We start from the raw sequence: 18,052 nt of genomic DNA, 5'->3' as shown, positions 1-18,052 counted from the left end.
CAGCATCGACGATGGGATTTCCCGAGAGGGTTCGTCTCCATGAGGCAAATATAATCTCAGAGGAGGAAAAGTAGTGGTGGAGGAATGCGAGAAAATCGATAATCGTTGAAACGTGCGTCTTAAAAAGGTGTAGTGTGCTAAATACGGCCATAATTTGTTGTGAAAACATTCAAAAGATAAACTAACATTATCAACAATGTTAACCCTCCTGTTACCTTTAGGGTCAATTTGATCCCATTCAATGTTTAATGTCGGTGTTCTTTCGGGTCAATTTGACCCCAGGCTGTTTTTCACTGTGTCAAACATATAAGAAATATCAACTTTTTTATATATTTAAAGGGCTATTTAGGTAGTCAACAAACAAACATAAAGTACCTCACACTTAAACTTGGGAAACAATATTAATTCTAATAATTTTCTGGAGGTTTTAATTGCTGGGGTCAAATTGACCCCGAGGGTAAAATATATCAGTAAATATAAAGGTAACAGGAGGGTTACACATTGAATGGGGTCAAATTGACCCGAAGGTAACAGGAGGGTTAAGAGGTTACAGTGTTGATGTTATGACAAAGTTGTCTATGCATCAAGGGTCTGACCCTCTATTAATAACTAATGACTGACTGTATGGCCCTAGTAAAAGCCCCCAAGCCCTTTCAGGTGACTAGGCGTTATAAAAAGTAGATCTCACTCTTTCAGATTTGATCACCATTCACCTTTATGACAACCATAAATGGAAGAAAAAACGATGTTCACTTCCTGAATCAAGCGTGCGATGAGCTTCAGACTAAATATATGTTCGGTTAAGGCTGAGGACAGATTGTGAGTTTTGTTAGAGAACTGTCTCGTGTCATTTTACACACATTCGAATGAGCTTGAAATCAGACAAGTGTCTCCTATTATCCATCCAGAATTTGTATTCAGAAAATGCTGACAATCCCGCACACCTCGCAGCGGTGTGACAGTGTTAACCGCAGCGAGCACATCACACCCGGCACGTCGTTTGGAGAGAGAAGGTGTCACAACACTGTGATCACAGGTCTGACAGGGTGATCTCTCCCAAAACATCCCAGTGGAACGCCGTTGGGAAGACCTCACATCTCGATGGTCAATTATTCTGACGATGAATATAATCATTAGTTATTAATGAATATAATGAACTGACATTTAATATGCCTAATAGTCAATGAGGAAGTTATACACTTTTTTCATATTAAAGGTGCATCACATCCTTACATTTAGATTGTGTCTGTTGAAGCTCAGGCCAGGAGAGTGGAGAGTACTTACTCACATATTTGATCACACATGAGATCCCCCTCAAGGATACCTGAAGCTCTTCCAGCTGAGTGTGACAGGCTCAAGTGGTCGGAGACAAATTGGTGAATGGGAGTTATTTTTAGCTAGAGGCGAACATTTAGGAAGTTCTATCAGCGAGAGCACCCAAAGGCTGCTAAAATTATCTGTGTGGTCCGGATCTAAACTTCTCCATCGTCTACTCATGATTTCATTGATACAATGATAACATTTGTGTCTCACACTCGGAAAAGGATTTTGGCTATAAAAAAAATAGTTGAAAGCTAATTTATATACCACGTACCTCATGCGCACTGCAGACTCTGCTAAAATAACTGGCTTTAATTGGACTAAATCAATACTGATTTAGGTATAACTTTAGTTGTTGTCTCCTTGCCAGTTTGTTCTTTGTTTACTGCTATCTTTTAATATAGTAGCACTCTTCCATAGATGTACTGTAAGCTGTTTATGCTGCACCTTGCAACAATCACCTATTGAACACGCAGGGCGCTATTGCCTTATTTAAAGGGCTTTGGTATCTTGGACACTAAAGTTTGCTCCTGCATCCTGATGCAACCACTGTGAATAGCAATACCTAAAATGTTCCGTAAGAGGGAAATGTTCACATTCGCTAATTCGGGGATGGCTTACAAGTCTGAAACGTGCTGAAATCAATGCTTCCTGTCACATTTTAGCCGGACAAATGGCGCCTATTGTTCCAGCCCATCCCTCCCCCTAATTTATAGACAGCTGGGGTACACACACAGGCCAGAAAAGCAGGGGCTTCGGAGGACCCACCAGCGGAGTGGATCACTTGCATGGTGACTTCTACTATCAGAGTACAAGAGAGACAACTCCACTCTGACCCTAATCACGTCCCAACTTTGAAGAGTCAATCACAGCAGGCAGGGGGGGGGGCGGGTAACTTCTGATATGGGGTGCCTCTCAACAGGTCACAGTGGCAGCAGCAGGTCAGTGCGTGCGCGCATGTGCGTGCACCGACTTGGAGTCTGGATGCTGCTTGGCACCAGTCATCGCTCCTTGACGTCAGCGCTCAAGCCCAGACTGCTGCTGCTGCTGCTGCTGCCGCTGCTGATGCCGCTGCTGCTCTCAAACATGTCTTTGTTATTCAGAGCTTTCCATCAGAGAGCGGCGACCTGCAAAACACGGAGGGTGGCGTCGGGTGAGCTCCGAGGAGGATCGCGGCGCGGCGGTGGGCGCGTGTGCAAGCCTCAGTGCCCACTGGAGTGAGGGCGTGCGCGTGTTTGTTTATGATTAATCGGCTGTTATATGTGTCATAGTTGATGTTTTTGTGTGTGTGTATAAAGTATAGTCTTGTAATAACGGTGTTAATTGTAATAAAGATATATGATGGTGTAGTTCTAATACGTATGATTATTATTATTATCATTATTATGGTTTTCATATTGTATCAATATAAGTATTTCATGATGTTATTATTTTTTAAATATTTGTTCCAGGTATTTTACATGCATTTTTATTGGAAGTATTAGTTTGCTCATGTGTTAATATTACGATTTTACTGTATATATATATATATATAAATTTGTGTGGCATTTTTATTTTAATATTTTTTATCTATTTTTAGTATTATTATTACTACTGATTTGAGGTAATTATTAATGGTAAATAGTGCCGTGGTTATATATATATGATGTTAGAAGCCATTTTGATAAATAATTCATTTGCAATAAATAACCATTCTGTAAATGAATCAATAGAGAGTAAAAAAAAAAAAAGCAGCATGCCCATTTTCCATCTCAATGTGTGAAACTACTGGTCAGAGCTGTGTGTTCTCATTTAATAACCGCCCCCTCCCCAATAAAAAAAAAAAAAAAGCTAATACTGTCCACACAATTCGATAGACCCGCAGGGTACCACACACGGGGAGCGGGTCGCTCCAGAGGATCCAGTGTACCAGATGGCTGCTGAGCTGAGCGACGCTCCGCTCCCGTCTCCCTCCGCGCGTCCTCTTCTCCGCGTAAAAAAAGAATCCGCGACACATTTTGTCAGCAGCCACCGAGCATGGGTCCCTTCGGTAATAGAATAGCCAATGTAATTTGACACTTCAACTTACTGCGCTCTCTCCGAGTCTATTCAGTTACTAACCCACTGACGTTGAGCCCATTCTCAGTGGCCGTGAGGGGGGGGGGGGAAGATATTTAAAAAAAACAAGAGCCGAAAATTAACGAGGACTTTCTCCGCTTAATAACCCGGTGAGTAACCGCAAACTTCACGTCGCTGGTTCCCCGGGTGTCGCGCTGCCAAGCGTGTTTGTCTCGGGGAGGTTTTTGTTTCCACTTTGGCTCAGATTGTTTCTCAACAATAGAGTGACCACTTAAACTGGCACCGAGGCGCACGTCGGAGCCCCGTAATAACCAACCGCGGCTTTGTATTTACTCCCCCGGGCTGCTCCGCGCCGTCGGGACTGAACCGGGGCGGGCTGCGGAGCAGGTTGAGCATTTCGTTAGTAACAGATGCCGCGCTGATCTCCACAGCGTTCCGGGGCTCCGAGGCGACATTGTAGCAGCCTTGTGTGCGTTGCGCTTGCAGAATGAATCATGCAGTGTGTCTATGTCTGTGTGTGTGTGTGTGTGTGTGTGCGTGCAGGGTTTCGAGGTAGCTCCTGATTTTTAATTAGTTTAGTTGTACCTTTCGGCTTCCGATGTGCACGAAGCACATGGTTTGTCCAATGTGGGTTTCTCGGTGCTGCGCGCCGCCGGCTGCACGGCGACTGTGGACTGAGACAGCGGTCACTGCAGCTGCGCCGATTGGTCGCTGAATGTCACGCTAAACGTTTATTTTGTGTGAACTTTGTGAACATCGGCGCACGTGTGCACTATTACATATCTGTGTATTAATGTCAGCCCGTTGTTATCTTGCTGCTGGAGCGTCGCAAGGGGGCTTAACAAGTTGACTCCCTAAATTCCTGCTGTGTGAATATCAGTTGGGATTAAAGGGAGGGAGGGGGGGGGGGGTCATTTTCACTTTCTGTACATCTGTCCTGTCCAGGAAGCAAACGACATGGCCAAGTGGAAACAAAGTAAGCTACACTCTATTCCCATGATCTGCCTCCCAGCCATTGTCAATGAAAGAGAGGGAGTGTGTTCATGCACTGTTTGTGTTTCTGCTTGTGGAAATCATCATCATCATCATCATCATATACGACCTCTATTTAACCAGGTACAAGCAATTGAGAACCAATTCTCATATACATCATCATCATCATTATCGTCATCAACATCATCATAATCGTGAAGCAAGCCATCGAGACACACGTGCAGATGTTTCTCGTCTTGTTTTGTGGTGAGACGACCAGGAGGAGCTCTTCCTGTTTGTGTTATGTTGCTGAAAAGTTCATTTGCCTCTTGTTTGCTTTTTTTGGGCTGCAGCAGCATCCCAAAACCGTCCTGTGCGGGAGACTGTTTGGACCCGGCTGCTGGGGATGGGGATGGGGATGGGGGCCGGTCATGTCAAACTTCTGCGGCGACACCAGATTTTGAGCAGCTTGTTTACATATTTCATATCCGGGCTCTTGTTGGGTTGAATGAACTGACAGGCTTCTTCTCTGCTTCAAACTCTCCGAAAGACATGGAAGCCGTCGTCTTCGTTCACCTGGTCCGTTGACGGCTCCGTACCCGAGTCCCTTCACGTGTGATCTGAGCCCCGCCTGTGTGTGCTGGAACTTCCAGCTTCCAGTGGCTTCTGTCATATATTAGAGTGCTGTCAGAAGGAGGAGGAGGTTTTCTGTCCTGTCTCCTGCCTCCCAGTTGCCCCACCTCTGTGGGGGGGGGGGGGGGGGCAGGTTGGGGCTCCTGAATAACCATGGGGCAGACCCCACCAGGCTGACCTTCTTCTCTTCAAGTTGAGGATGTTGAAACACCAGCCGTCAAACAAAAGACACATTGAAACAGAGACCCAGCACGTGTGTGTCTGGGTCGCTGGAGTTGACCATTTATTAACCGAGTTTCGGGCAGAGAGGCAGAATACAACTGTAGCTGATGCCTTGCTGCCTCTCACGCAGAACAAAGCCTCAAAATAGAAAATCAAAATCACTTTTTTGCTTTTTATTTCCCGCAGATCTCTTCAGAAACACCGAAGCGGACTTTTGTTTGTTGTCTGGAACCGCAGCCAGCCGGCGGTCTGAGTGTGGCACTGTGGATTGACAATGGCAACACGTTTGCAGTGCATGGAGGGAGTTCTCTTGTGCTCTCGCCTCTCACCCGCCCGACAAGGTGAGAGTAAAGGCGGAAGCTGGAAATGGCTGAGCCACTTGGGAAATTATTCAACTCTCCGATCCGAGAGGACACACAAGAGGCCTCATTACCTGCGGCAGTATGCCGGCCGGCTTGCGAGGAGAGCCGGTGCGCCTCAGCTAGCCGCGCTCACCTTCCGATATATTATCTGTATGCTGCATCTGATGTGCCTTTTTTTTGTCTTTGAGAAATATTCCCGAAAAAACACACAGCGCAGTGTCATTTTACACCCCGAGTATTGATGTGATAAAATACTGCTTTGTGAAACATTTCACTCCAGTTTCTGCATCGTAGCGCCTCTCCCGACGGCTGGCAGCCCTTTAACCAACAATGTGTGCCTCGGCAGCTGGTAAACAGGGCTGTTAGATGCCTTTATAATGTCATAATCGTATTGATTCTTCTTGGGAATTCCACTTGCGGCGAACTGCTCCCGCGTACGGAGAGCAATCTCAAGCACTCCGACAGGGAAAACAAGGCCAGCGAGTAAAAGCGACTCTTCCTCCGCGGTCAGAGGCTGTGGGAGGTTTGTGTAGGTTTCGCTCAAGGTCCTTTTTGTGTTGTCTTTGCTCGAGAGAATGAACTCCCAGGATGAATCACCGAGCCGCTGAGGCTATTTTCAATGAGCGAGGAGAGTGCTGGCGCCCGGCGTACAGGAAGTGTGTCGGGAGGCAGTTGTAGTCGTTTAATCATGAGGTTTAGTTCGCTGTCAAACAGCACTTTGGTTTTTACAATCCTATAAATATGTTACTTGTGAGCATTCGCAACACCGTAAAGGGTATATTTTGATACTGTAATTTTTTTGGCAGCGAGATTGAACTAGCGGTGGAAACTCACTAATCCCATTGGCTGCAGCTCAGATCTTGTACTTCGTTATATACTGTGGGTCTCGTCATCGTTGCTAGCTTTGCAATGCAAAACCGATAACATAAATATAATGCTTTTGGTAATGATTGAACCCGAAAAATCGTGCACACCGTCTCTCACTCGTAAAGGCACAATGTCACTGGAAATGAGAGCGGGTGATAGTTCCAGTGTGCGTGATATTGGTACTTTGACAGTCCGTCCATAAGACCTTGGAGGGCAAGATCTTGGGGTCACCGGCCTGTGACCTTTTTAAAGTGATGCGACGTGTACTTGCCGCCCTTCATCACAAGTTGGCCGTGAGTTTCACCAAAGAGGGATTTCCCCCTCCATCTTCAGATTGTTGCATTTGAGCGTGACTATACAATATTCAGACCCCTCATTATTAATCCAGCCGACCCTCGGAGGGGTCCTGAACCCAGGTTTTCAACCCCTGGTTTAAGAAAAAACAACTGATTTACTTAACGTTGAGCATGTTACGGTAGTAGTTAAGGTACTTAAAGTGTTAAACTGCTAACAGGTCTATTATTTAAGCTGTGATGTCGTACTTCATTTGATTTATTCTGGTACGGGATCTAAATTCTGTTCAGAATCCAACAGAATGAGTATTCCTTCTGCACCGCGTCACCGAAAACTTCCCACGTGTTGTTCTGCATTCCTCGTGTGTGCGCTTGTGATGATTCGCGACGCTCCGCCTCGGCGGCACGCTGCTGCAGTAACATGTGTACTATGCAAGATATCCACCGAGAGGTTTTATGATGGAAAGAATGGCCAGACTGTACCTGTCAGCTTGACTGTTGACTGTTAATATGAAGCTTCTATTTTCAAAACACAGCTCAAGGAAAGGGAATCTGTGCGTGTGTGTGTGTGTGTGTGTGTGTGTTCGTGCAGGAGGGAGATAGGCAGCGAGGGATGGGAGAGGTGCTGGGAGTGACGCCAGACCACACATCATTTAATCATGTTAGAGTGTGCAACCACTTTGTGCATATTTCTGGTTGCATTGGTGATAGGAGTTGTTATTGTGCAAACTGCACGCACACCGAGAGGGAGAGGGCTTAACGGGCCGTTTGACGAAGAGAAGAAATACAACCCTCATTTGAGGTTTTGAGATTTGTCAGATTGGAGATCAAATTCATCTTTACGTCCAAAAAAATTGCAAAGCAAGTCTGGATTTTGTTGCGGCTGCAGCTCGGGAAATGTGTTATGGAAATTTGAAGCAATAACATTTGTAACCACTTAAAAGTTGAGCCCGTGGAAGGATGACCATTGTGCATATTAGCACTGGATTTGAACCTGTCCTTCTGGCTTAATCCCACTGTTGACTCACCTGCTAAATACTGAGTGTGTTATTTTTGCTCTTTTTAGGGAGCCCCTCTCTGCATAATCTCACTTAATCTAATCTATCCCCTTTTATAATAGACTGCGAGTGATGTGACTTTATAGAACAAGCTTTAGTGTAGATCCATACCAAACAGACTTGTGTGCCGGCTACTTCCACAACCCCTCTGGCAAAGCTCTTGTGAAAATGCAAGTGACCTCTGCGCCCCTTGTTAGTGCGAACAATAGGCCGGCCTCCTCCTACAGCTGCAGCCATGCTGGAGGGGAAGTTCGCCGGAACAGAAAACACACAACTCGTGATTAATGGATCTAAAAACTGTATTTCTGACTTGATCCCACGCCTGCTTGGTGCACCAGGAAGAATTCCCTCTTCATTTAACATTTCAATTGTGTGGAGGTTTTAGCCAACGGTTCTCCTCTTGGTGATGGTTTTCCTAGAAAAAGTCCAAAAAGCCCGTTGTGATCTCCCACATCCTCGGGTCTTTTATTTGTTTGAGCAGCAGTCTAAACCCCAAATAAAGTCACTCTACTGTCATATATGACAAAGAAAAGCACGATGTTTTCACGTTTTAGGATGCTTGAATCAGCAAATCCTTTTTCTTTAATACCTAAAATGATGTTTTTGATCATATTGTACATATTCTGTCACCCGGCTGATGGATTGATTTACTAATCCTTGCAGCTCCAACAATATTTGTTGTTTGTGCCTTGCAGAGGTCTGGAAGATATGAATGGCATTAAACAAACTGTCGATTTTAATTCATTGCTCAATCACACAGTCTGTGCTTCCTGTCTCTGAAATATGAGGATTTGCTGCTTTTCTTGTTTGATTTCACGGTGAATCGAAAGTCATGGGCTTGATAGTTGTTGACAAAACAAGTATAATTGAAGACATCGATGAGGGCTCGAAAACAATGTGAATTGTTCCCCACTGTAGACGCAGCTATTTCATTGCTAATGAAAATAATCATCCGTTTCTTTGTGATTTTTGAAGTTATTTGCCGGTCTCCTGAAGATCTGGATGGCATGGAAGTTAAATAAGAGATGGAAATGCAATTAAACATACTGATAATGTGTTCCCGTTTGTTGCCATCAGCAGGGTTTGGTAGTTAAACAGGCGAGTTAGAGAGCGCCACGAAGAACGAGATACAATCTGTGAGTCTTAACCCGCGATGGAAATAATTGGAGCTTTTGAGGCCCCCAGCAGTCTCAGACTCATGCATGTTGAATGTGACATGCTGTGAAAAACATACGCAGATGATGTCACAGCGCAGCGCCGCAGTGTTAAGTGTAAATGAAAGGCTCTGAATCATGAATAACATCCGGCTTCTCCAAAGTCTCAGCTCCTATAAATGAAGCAAGGATCCAACCCGGGGACCTTGAAGGGTTGTCAAGTCTTGCAGCATGGGAAAGTGTTGCATGGCAGACATGTTTCCCTCTTCAAACTAGCAGCTGCTCTGCAAATGTGAAAACGTCTCAAGAGGTGTAATCTCACTATTCAAGAAAAGAAAATGTGTAGGGGGGTGGGGGGGGCGGGGGGCTCTGTTGGAACATCACAAAGTCTCAGGCTCGCTCCTCCGGAGGTAGTTTTTTTTTTTTGAGGAGGAGGAGAGATTCACACCTCTGATGAGTAATGAAGGTGATTCTGAGCAAGTGCTGGAATTACATTCAACAGAGGCCGCGGGGGTCCATATCTCATTGTGCTCTGACAGGGAAAATTAACTGGGATTTACTAATACACAGGGAATGTCCCCCCCCCCCCCCCCATTCTTTCATGCTCTCAAAGAAACAGTCTGAGGGTAATCTCTGTCTCCAGCAACACCCGGCCCCAGATCCCTCCTTCACCCCCCTCCACTCCACCGAAAGCTAAAATGTCAAATGATTTCAAGTTTGCGATTTAAGATGTAAAACACAAGCAGATAAAATACCAGACGTGTTGCACAGTTTCTTTTTTGTTCACGGCCTTAACGTCAACACCCGAGAGGCTCGTGTTTAAGGACTGTGACCTGTTTTTATCACTGGAAGAAAAAGAAGAAAAAAGCGTCACGACCCAAAGTGAAGAGCGCTCCGCAGATTATTGATCGCACAGGCCCAAATCCTAAACGATGACGCTCCTCTGTGACAGAGTTTTGAAGTGGATTTCATTCACAGCACTTGAAAAACATCACTCAGATTTACCGACACCCAAAAAGTCATATTCGTGCTTCATCGGGACTCAAGAAAAAGAAAAAAATCTACATTCTCTGTTTGCTGCTTCTCAGATGAGAGCATCGTCTTTGCTCCTCTTATTACAGCTGAGAAAGATATTCATCTTTGAGTTGTGGATGTGATAATTAATTAATAGATAACATAATAGACGGATTGATGGACAATGGACACAATCAGTCGTTGCAGCCCTACTTGATTGACACGGCGTATGAAAACAACCTAGCAACTGTTGCCAGCGTCTCTTTCAGCCACAGAAATGTAAGGATGTGTTGCTTTGCTCTGTTTTGTTACTGCGGAACATCGAATATCTTTAGCTGTGTACATTTTAAAAAACAAGCTATTTGAAGAGATCTATGGCTTTGGGAATTAATTATGAATGTGTTTCTGCCCTGTTTCAATCATGAGAATTCAACAGATCAGGATGCTTTCTGTGCTATAAATACTGATGGATGCCTGGAAATACTTTGGTGTTTGACCTTGATTGCGAAAATTGGCTTCAGGACTCTTCATGGAAAAACGGTGCCTCGGTAGAGCAGCTGCAGAGATACGTGTCCCTTCATTTAAACCTCGTAGAGCTTCCTTCACTCGCCTTTGTTGCTTTTCGCCACACAAACTCTCAGCAGATAAAGAAAGCTCCAGTATCATTTATTCTGGACAGTACGGCCCGTGTGTGAGGATCACAGGACGATTGGCATCGACGGGTCATCCGTCCAATATAGTTTTGCCCGTAAAATTTTTCTAAAAGTAGAGAGAAAATATCCCGCGCAGGTTCCCAGAGTTCATCGTGACCGCATTTTGCCTACCGGGGTTCAGATTTCCTACTTGTTGCACCCTGCTCAAAGAAAACAGTCGAACCCTATGATGAAGCGCAGACGGCAGTAAGGCCACGCCCACTGGCTGTGTCGGCTTACACCTGCTCCTTCAATCCAACACGGTGTCTGTGTGCGGTCGGTTACCCAGGTGCAAGCCATGCATCACAGACCGGAGCTGATCCACTAACCTGACAGCTGTGGGCAGTGAGAGGAGACCATGACAGGAGTCGACACAGGGTGGGAGGGGTGGAATGCATTCACCCTGTAGCGTCCGACTGATGCATTCCGGGTGGAAAAATCGCATGGCTTAAAAATCATCGGGAAAACGTATTATCTTTGACTTATTTGTAATCGTTTGTTCCGCGTCGGTTGATTGGGATGGGAGCACTTCAGCTTCCGTGTTGTTGCGGGTGAATAAATTGAACCGAGCACCTTGGTGTCGCCTCCATTCGACCGTGTCTTTCATGTCAAAGTAATGCAGGTGACTGTGGTCTGTTGTGTGGACACAAACTGCTCGCAGTCTTTCCACAATGTCAACAAACGTGGGAATAAAATAGCCCACAGCCAGCTCCATGGCAACGTACTACTTCCTGTTTACATCACTCAAAGCAGGATGGGAAGTGTAGTGCCAAAGCATATGCATAAAACATTGAAGTAACCAGAACGGGCACTCGGTAGAGCGCATACCTTCGCATATCACAAGATTGGGCATTGAATTATGAACATGTTGGCATTAGTTGCATGCCAATTGGATAAAAATTGACCGTGCTATGGTAAAAAGAAGATGTTTACCTTTTCTTGACCTTGACCTTTGACCCGATCGATCCCAAAATCTAATCAAATGGTCCCCGGATAATAACCAATCATCCCACCAAATTTCATGCGATTCGGTTTAATACTTTTTGAGTTATGTGAATAACACGCACGCAAGCATACAAATACACGGCGATCAAAACATTACCTTCCGCATTTTCAATGCGAAGGTAATAAACCAAAAAAGACGACGGGAACGCCAAACTCCAAATCCAATTATTTATACGAGTCATAGCCCATCACGTGTTTTTTTTTCATCCCAAAGTGTGCGAGAACATACATAATAGATGTCAAACAGGACCGTTTCTGATGAGCCAAATTCATTCTGAACCGTATCATCCGTATAATCCCTGACATGGCCAGGGCTCAAAGGGTTTTACCAGCGAGGTACGCCGCTGAGCGTGCCTCTGACCGACCCAGGCTCTCCGGATACGAAACGTGCGTTTGTGTGTCGGCGCAGCGTGCACGAGGATGGCCCGTAGCCACGCGCGATGCCGTCCCACTGCCGACTTTAAATAACTCTTCTGTAAACACGTCCTGTCTGTTTCCTTATGTTCCCCCGTCCTCCGCGGCGTGAAACGACCAGAGATACGAGACGGTTTCACGCACTAACAGTAACCCACATAGCATAACAACTACCGCCGCTGATGATGATGATGAATACTTATGACTTGGGAACTGTTGTCCGGATGTAAACACACAGCGAGACGCACATGCGGGCACACTTCACACTCCTATTTATAGGTGCAGATTCCATAAGCTCTTTGGGCTTTTCTCAGTACCAAACCGAGAGAAGCTGTAAGTGACCGGATTATTTTGACACGTATATACACGACCGTTCAAAAGTTTGGGGTCACCCAGACAATTTCGTGTCTTACATGAAAAATCACACTTTTATTTATCAAATGAATATAAAATATAGTCAAGACATTGACAAGGTTAGAAATAATGATTAATATTTGAAGTATTAATTTTGTTCTTCAAACTTCAAGCTCAAAGGAAGGCCAGTTGTATAGTTTATATCACCAGCATAACTGTTTTCAGCTGTGCTAGCATAATTGCACAAGGGTTTTCTAATCAGATATTAGTCTTCTAAGGCGATTAGCAAACACAATGTACCATTAGAACACTGGAGTGATCGTTGATGGAAATGGGCCTCTATACACCTCTGGAGATATTTAATTAGAAACCAGACGTTTCCACCTAGAATAGTCATTTACCACATTAACAATGAATAGTGTGTATTTTTGATTAATTTAATGTTATCTTTATTGAAAAAACAGTGCTTTTCTTTGAAAAATAAAGACATTTCTAAGTGACCCCAAACTTTTGAACGGTAGTGTAAACACACAGCGAGACGCACATGCGGGCACACTTCACACTCCTATTTATAGGTGCAGATTCCATAAGCTCTTTGGGCTTTTCTCAGTACCAAAGCGAGAGAAGCTGTAACTGACCGGATTATTTTTGACACGTGCATATATTGCACCACGGCTCCTTCTTGGCAAACACGTGTGGCCCAACGGGCCGTAAACAAAAACTGTTTACGGCGGAAGCTATTTTTGACCGTCTGCTTTTCAGAGAGCTCAGCATCCTTTGCGTCAGCATGGACGTACACGGTGCACCGCTGGTTCCACTCGTGTGTGTGTGTGTGTGTGTTGCATTAGCATGAAGGGAGAAGGAGGGTTTGATCCACCACGTCTCGAGAAGAGATCCGCGTGCTTGACTTGTAGTGTAAACATCGTCAGCAAGATGAAATGGTCTGAGGTCGGAAATGTCTCAACAAAAGTGTCCGTGTCTCATCCCACCTCTCTGTCTCCTCTTTCTTTTGTGTGCGTGTTTGTTCGGTAGGAATGTGAAACCTAATCTGAGCTGGCCGGTGGGGTTGAGCGCAGTGGGTTTCTTTTGGAGAATTACTCCGATGTGTTGCCGCTTTTCGTTTACGACTGTTTTTCTTCTTTTTGGGCAAAGAAATCTGGCCGCAACAAGACCTTTCCTTACGATTCTACTTTCAAAAATATGTCTTCGGCGGCATGTGTGCAGATCACTTTCCTGCCTCTGAAGTCATAATGACATCATTTCAACCCGTTTCTCATCCAAATCAACTTGTTTCAAGTATTTCCAAAAATACCTCACTTCACTGACAGATTTTCTTTCAAAAAAAAAGTAGGGCTGCAACCAATTTTCTTTATGGATTAATCCGTCAATTATTTTCTCGATTTAGCTATTAATCGTTGAGTTCGAAAAAATTCTAAATGTTTTGTTTTTTCTGATCAACAGTGCAAAACCAAATCATACTTAATTCCCGATCGCAGAACATCTGCACGTGTTTTTCACTTGAGAAGAAGGAACCAGCATCATATGAGAACAACAGTTGAAAATTGATTTTGAGGCCTATTTGAAAGCACCCATCCTCATAATGTACTCGTTCTTTAAGAAACACACTGCTGCTCCGTGGTTTCTCCCGGCCTCGGGTGTTCGAGGTCAAAAGGCACGCCTTTGGTGCCACGGTTCTCCACGGGGACCACTTCCACTCAGACAACACACCTGCTATTAACCCGAGCCCTGATGCTTTGTTGCTTTGTTGTTGTTGTTTCTCTTATTATTATTTTTTATGGCAACAGCTGGTTTCGAGGAGCAAATTGAAAAAGCTCATCACTCGAGGCTGCGTGTCACGCATCCTCTTTGTGCGGCACCGACAGACACTTCCTTTTGGAGGACGAAGGTGGAGAAGATCATGCGAGCTGTAATTATATTTATGTTGGGTCCCATTCTGTCTGTCACAGTACATTTCGCCTGTCGTGTCATGTTGTAAATCATTACAGCGGATTAAATGCCGGTTATGAACTCAAAAGGAGCTCCTTTTTTTTTTGTCTCTGAGCGCTGTATTTGTTTGTTTTTGACACGCTAGTTGTGATATTAGCCGTACAGTGTTTCCTGGACGTTTTCAATCATTTTAATTGGGGTAATGTCACCGACGTTTGCTTTGAAGCGGGGGGGGGAAAAAACGTTTCAAAAGACCGGGCAGCCTTCCAAGAGTGGAAGAATGCCTCTGAAAAGCCTGCGTGTTTCACAAGCCATCCTCCACTTTTTTTGTTTTGTTTTCTTACTTGTTTGGGATCAAAGACGCCGACGAGCAGCGCCGGAAAAGTTTGACTCTGTTTTGGAAAGAAAGAGTCGTGATTCATCTCAATCAGCTGCTCGCTGCTGGAACACGACAGACTTCGGATGAAAGAGCGGCGCGACGCGAGCTTCTCAAACACAAACACTCAGAGAGAGATCGACTACTCCTGCTTGGAGCGGCACACATCGCATTAGTTCAGGAATCGTTACGTTTAACCCTCCTGTTACCTTTAGGGTCAATTTGACCCCATTCAATGTTTAACGTCGGTGTTCTTTGGGGTCAATTTGACCCCAGGCTGTTTTTCACTGTGTCAAACATATAAGAAATATCAACTTTTTTATATATTTAAAGGGCTATTTAGGTAGTCAACAAACAAACATAAAGTACCTCGCACTTAAACTTGGGAAACAATATTAATTCTAATAATTTTCTGGAGGTTTTAATTGCTGGGGTCAAATTGACCCCGAGGGTAAAATATGTTAGTAAATGTTAAGGTAACAGGAGGGTTAAGGGTCTTTGTGTATTTAGAAAAGCGCTATAAAAGTTGTTATTATTATTATTATGTTACTCCCAAGTCACTTAAAAGATTAGTTCAGTCACACTCGTGTCGGGCCTCGTTTTGTTTCCCTCAGTTCCATCACGTTGCGCGTTGTCGTACATGTGTTCTGCCACCTGGGGGCCCAAAGACCGGGTTCCTGTCTGAGCAGTTGCTTCATTTGTCTACAAAATAGCTTGTTTGGAGAAGCCGCGAATGTTGCAGCCCTCGATTTGTATGCGGATCACATCAACGCAAATAAAGCCTCCGAAAATTTCCCTAATGGTCACTGCAGCAAAATCACGTTTCAGCCTTATTTATGCTACTCTCTATACCTGGAGACTTAATTTCATCCGTAATCTTTTATAGACGCTTTAACTTGCTATATATAATGAATTTCAGTGTTCCAGGAGATCTAAGAGGGAAAGTATGAATTATTTGTGTGATTACTTTTGCTGCTGATGTTGTGCGTAATAAACGGTCAAGACAACAAGTCAAAAATTAAAGGGCAATAAATAGGTTAAGATAACTTTTAAAAACACACTATCCTCTTTGGCATGATTTTCAACCATCAATTTTCATCGTGTCATCGTTCAGCTACTGAGTATTTGTTTTAATTAAGCTTCACGGTTTGCATTGTCATGTTAATTGAGTCTCACTTCCATGTCTGCCATCTTAAGAGCAATGAGGACGAAAGAAGCCGCTGCTCGTATCAGCGGAGTACGATGTTGGAGCGGAGAAGTCATCACTGTGCTAAACCGCCAATAAAAAAAATCTATACTTAACTCCTGTCAGTTAAAATCCAAAAAGTTTCACACTTTCTTTAAAGCTCTGAGATGGGTGGGGGTTGGGGAGGGTTGAGAGGGGGGGGGGGGGCTGCTTCACGGGTGAAAGCCCTCGCACATGAATATTTAATGGTTGCATTTTAACCAGAGTCATAAAATCCAAGAGGATGTGGCTGAAAAGAGAGCGGCGAGGAGTGTGCAAAGTAGTCTACATTGTTTCTTTATAGTCTGAGCTGAATGCCTGAAAGTCATGTCGCTCCTCTCTGGCTGCACAGTGAAGCAAATATGTGGATTGTGTCAGGCTAATTTAAAGCCCGGGCCACATTTAGAGATGTGTTGCAGCCTGTTTTTGCACGGTAAGCAGCTTGTTTTACAGCAGGCTGACGGAATCTTGGACCTTAAGGGGCTCAATTGAAAATGTTTCATTTTGACACTCAATGCACTCAGGAAAATGGATTTGATACACGTAATCTATTTGGCCAGTTGACCAGATTCAGAGGCAATATTTATTTAATACAAATCAATTTGAGCTTATTGGAGTTTAAGCCCCCTCCCCCCCAAAAAAGTTGTGTAAGCTTCTTCTTCTTCTTCTTCTCCTTCTCCTTCTTCTTCTTCTTCTTCTCTTTCTTCTTCTCCTTCTCCTTCTTCTTCTCCTCCTTCTCCTTCTTCTTCTTCTCCTTCTTCTTCTTCTCCTTCTTCTCCTTCTTCTCCTTCTTCTTCTCCTTCTTCTTCTTCTTCTTCTCCTTCTTCTTCTTCTTCTTCTTCTTCTTCTTCTTCTTCTTCTCCTTCTCCTTCTCCTTCTTCTTCTTCTTCTCCTCCTCCTTCTCCTTCGATAAAGATCCGTATTTGTGCGTAGCCGGGTTATTTTCATGTATGTAAGCTTTCACTTCACCAAGGTAATCATGTCTCATCCAATATTGAATCTAGGTAAATGGACTCATAAATTGCAATCACTTAACTCAGCCCAACTATTACGTTTTAATATTGCTTCGCGCATAAGGTCAGCCGACAGTGGATCAGGTTCCAGCAACCCAGATAATTCAGCTGCCTTTTTTTTTTACGATGCTTTTTAAGCTCCGGAAAAAATCAGCTGCCAGGCAAAGCCGACTGTACAGTGCTCAACAGCGGCGGCACCGGATACGCAGGGGCTACTGTTTATGTTTTCAACCCTTAGATATCCTTAATGCAGTGTTAAAAGTGTGTGTGTGGTTGGCAGCGTGCAGATAAACCACAGTGGATGCCCTTAAGGGAAACAAACCAGAAGGCTTTCCGCACTGAAAGGTCCAAAGTGCAGTTGTCCGCTCCGCGCGGCAACAATGGAGCGGTTGTGCAAACGGAGCCATCAGCGGCGCTATAGCAAGCCTGGCAAACCAGCTTATCAGGAGGCAGGGTGCACTGAGCAGTGGGTGGGGCTGGTGGTAAGTGGAGGTTAGAGTGTGTGTGTGTGTGTTTGTGTGGTGGGGGCTTTGTGTGGTGTTGAGTGGTATACAACTCGGCTCATTCGGAATCTGTGTTCTTGCTCGGGCCGCAGAGACACAGCTGGGTGGTGCTCTCCGCGTGACCCCTTTGTGTTCACAGTCCATTGACAGCTCAGATTGTTGTGAATATATGGGTGTGCGTTTGTGTGTGTGTCTAAGTATGGGATCGTGTACGAGCTGCTAACAAGCCCATTAAAGGAATATTAATATCACAGTGATACAAAATAACATTATTTGTAATTTCATCCGTCTAAATGGTGCTTTTTTTGTTTCGTTTCACTTGAGGCGTGTCTTTAACCTGCCTTGGTCAATTGACAGGTCGATTCAATAATCACCCTCCTTTATATTATATAACATATTTTTTTACCTTGAGTTCAATATGATCCAACTCTAAAAATCCAGAAAATTATTAGAATTAATATTGTTTTCCAAGTTTAAGTGTGAAGTGTTTTTATTTTGTTTGTTGACTCCGAAGAAACCGACATTAAACGTGAACATTGAATCGGTCAAATGAGCCGAGTGAGGTTAGGT

General features: G+C 44.3%; 1 protein-coding gene across 2 annotated transcripts in view; it reads left to right on the top strand.

The window, feature by feature from the left end:
- Nucleotides 1-3,339: 3,339 nt before the first annotated feature.
- The window catches only part of LOC130203618 (zinc finger MIZ domain-containing protein 1-like), a 123,236-nt gene continuing 108,523 nt past the window's right edge, over nt 3,340-18,052 (top strand). The window contains exons 1-2 of one of the 2 annotated variants that reach the window (XM_056429948.1): nt 3,340-3,527; nt 5,392-5,546. The gene's annotated coding sequence lies outside the window, so the exon portion shown is untranslated. The remainder of the gene's footprint in view (nt 3,528-5,391; nt 5,547-18,052) is intronic. The other variant, XM_056429949.1, reaches the window with a different exon arrangement.

Source organism: Pseudoliparis swirei, chromosome 13 (genome assembly GCF_029220125.1).
Source record: "Pseudoliparis swirei isolate HS2019 ecotype Mariana Trench chromosome 13, NWPU_hadal_v1, whole genome shotgun sequence".
Classification (NCBI taxonomy): Eukaryota; Metazoa; Chordata; class Actinopteri; order Perciformes; family Liparidae; genus Pseudoliparis; species Pseudoliparis swirei.
Note: the sequence above shows the minus strand (reverse complement) of the source record. Positions and strands in the feature narration are given on the sequence as shown.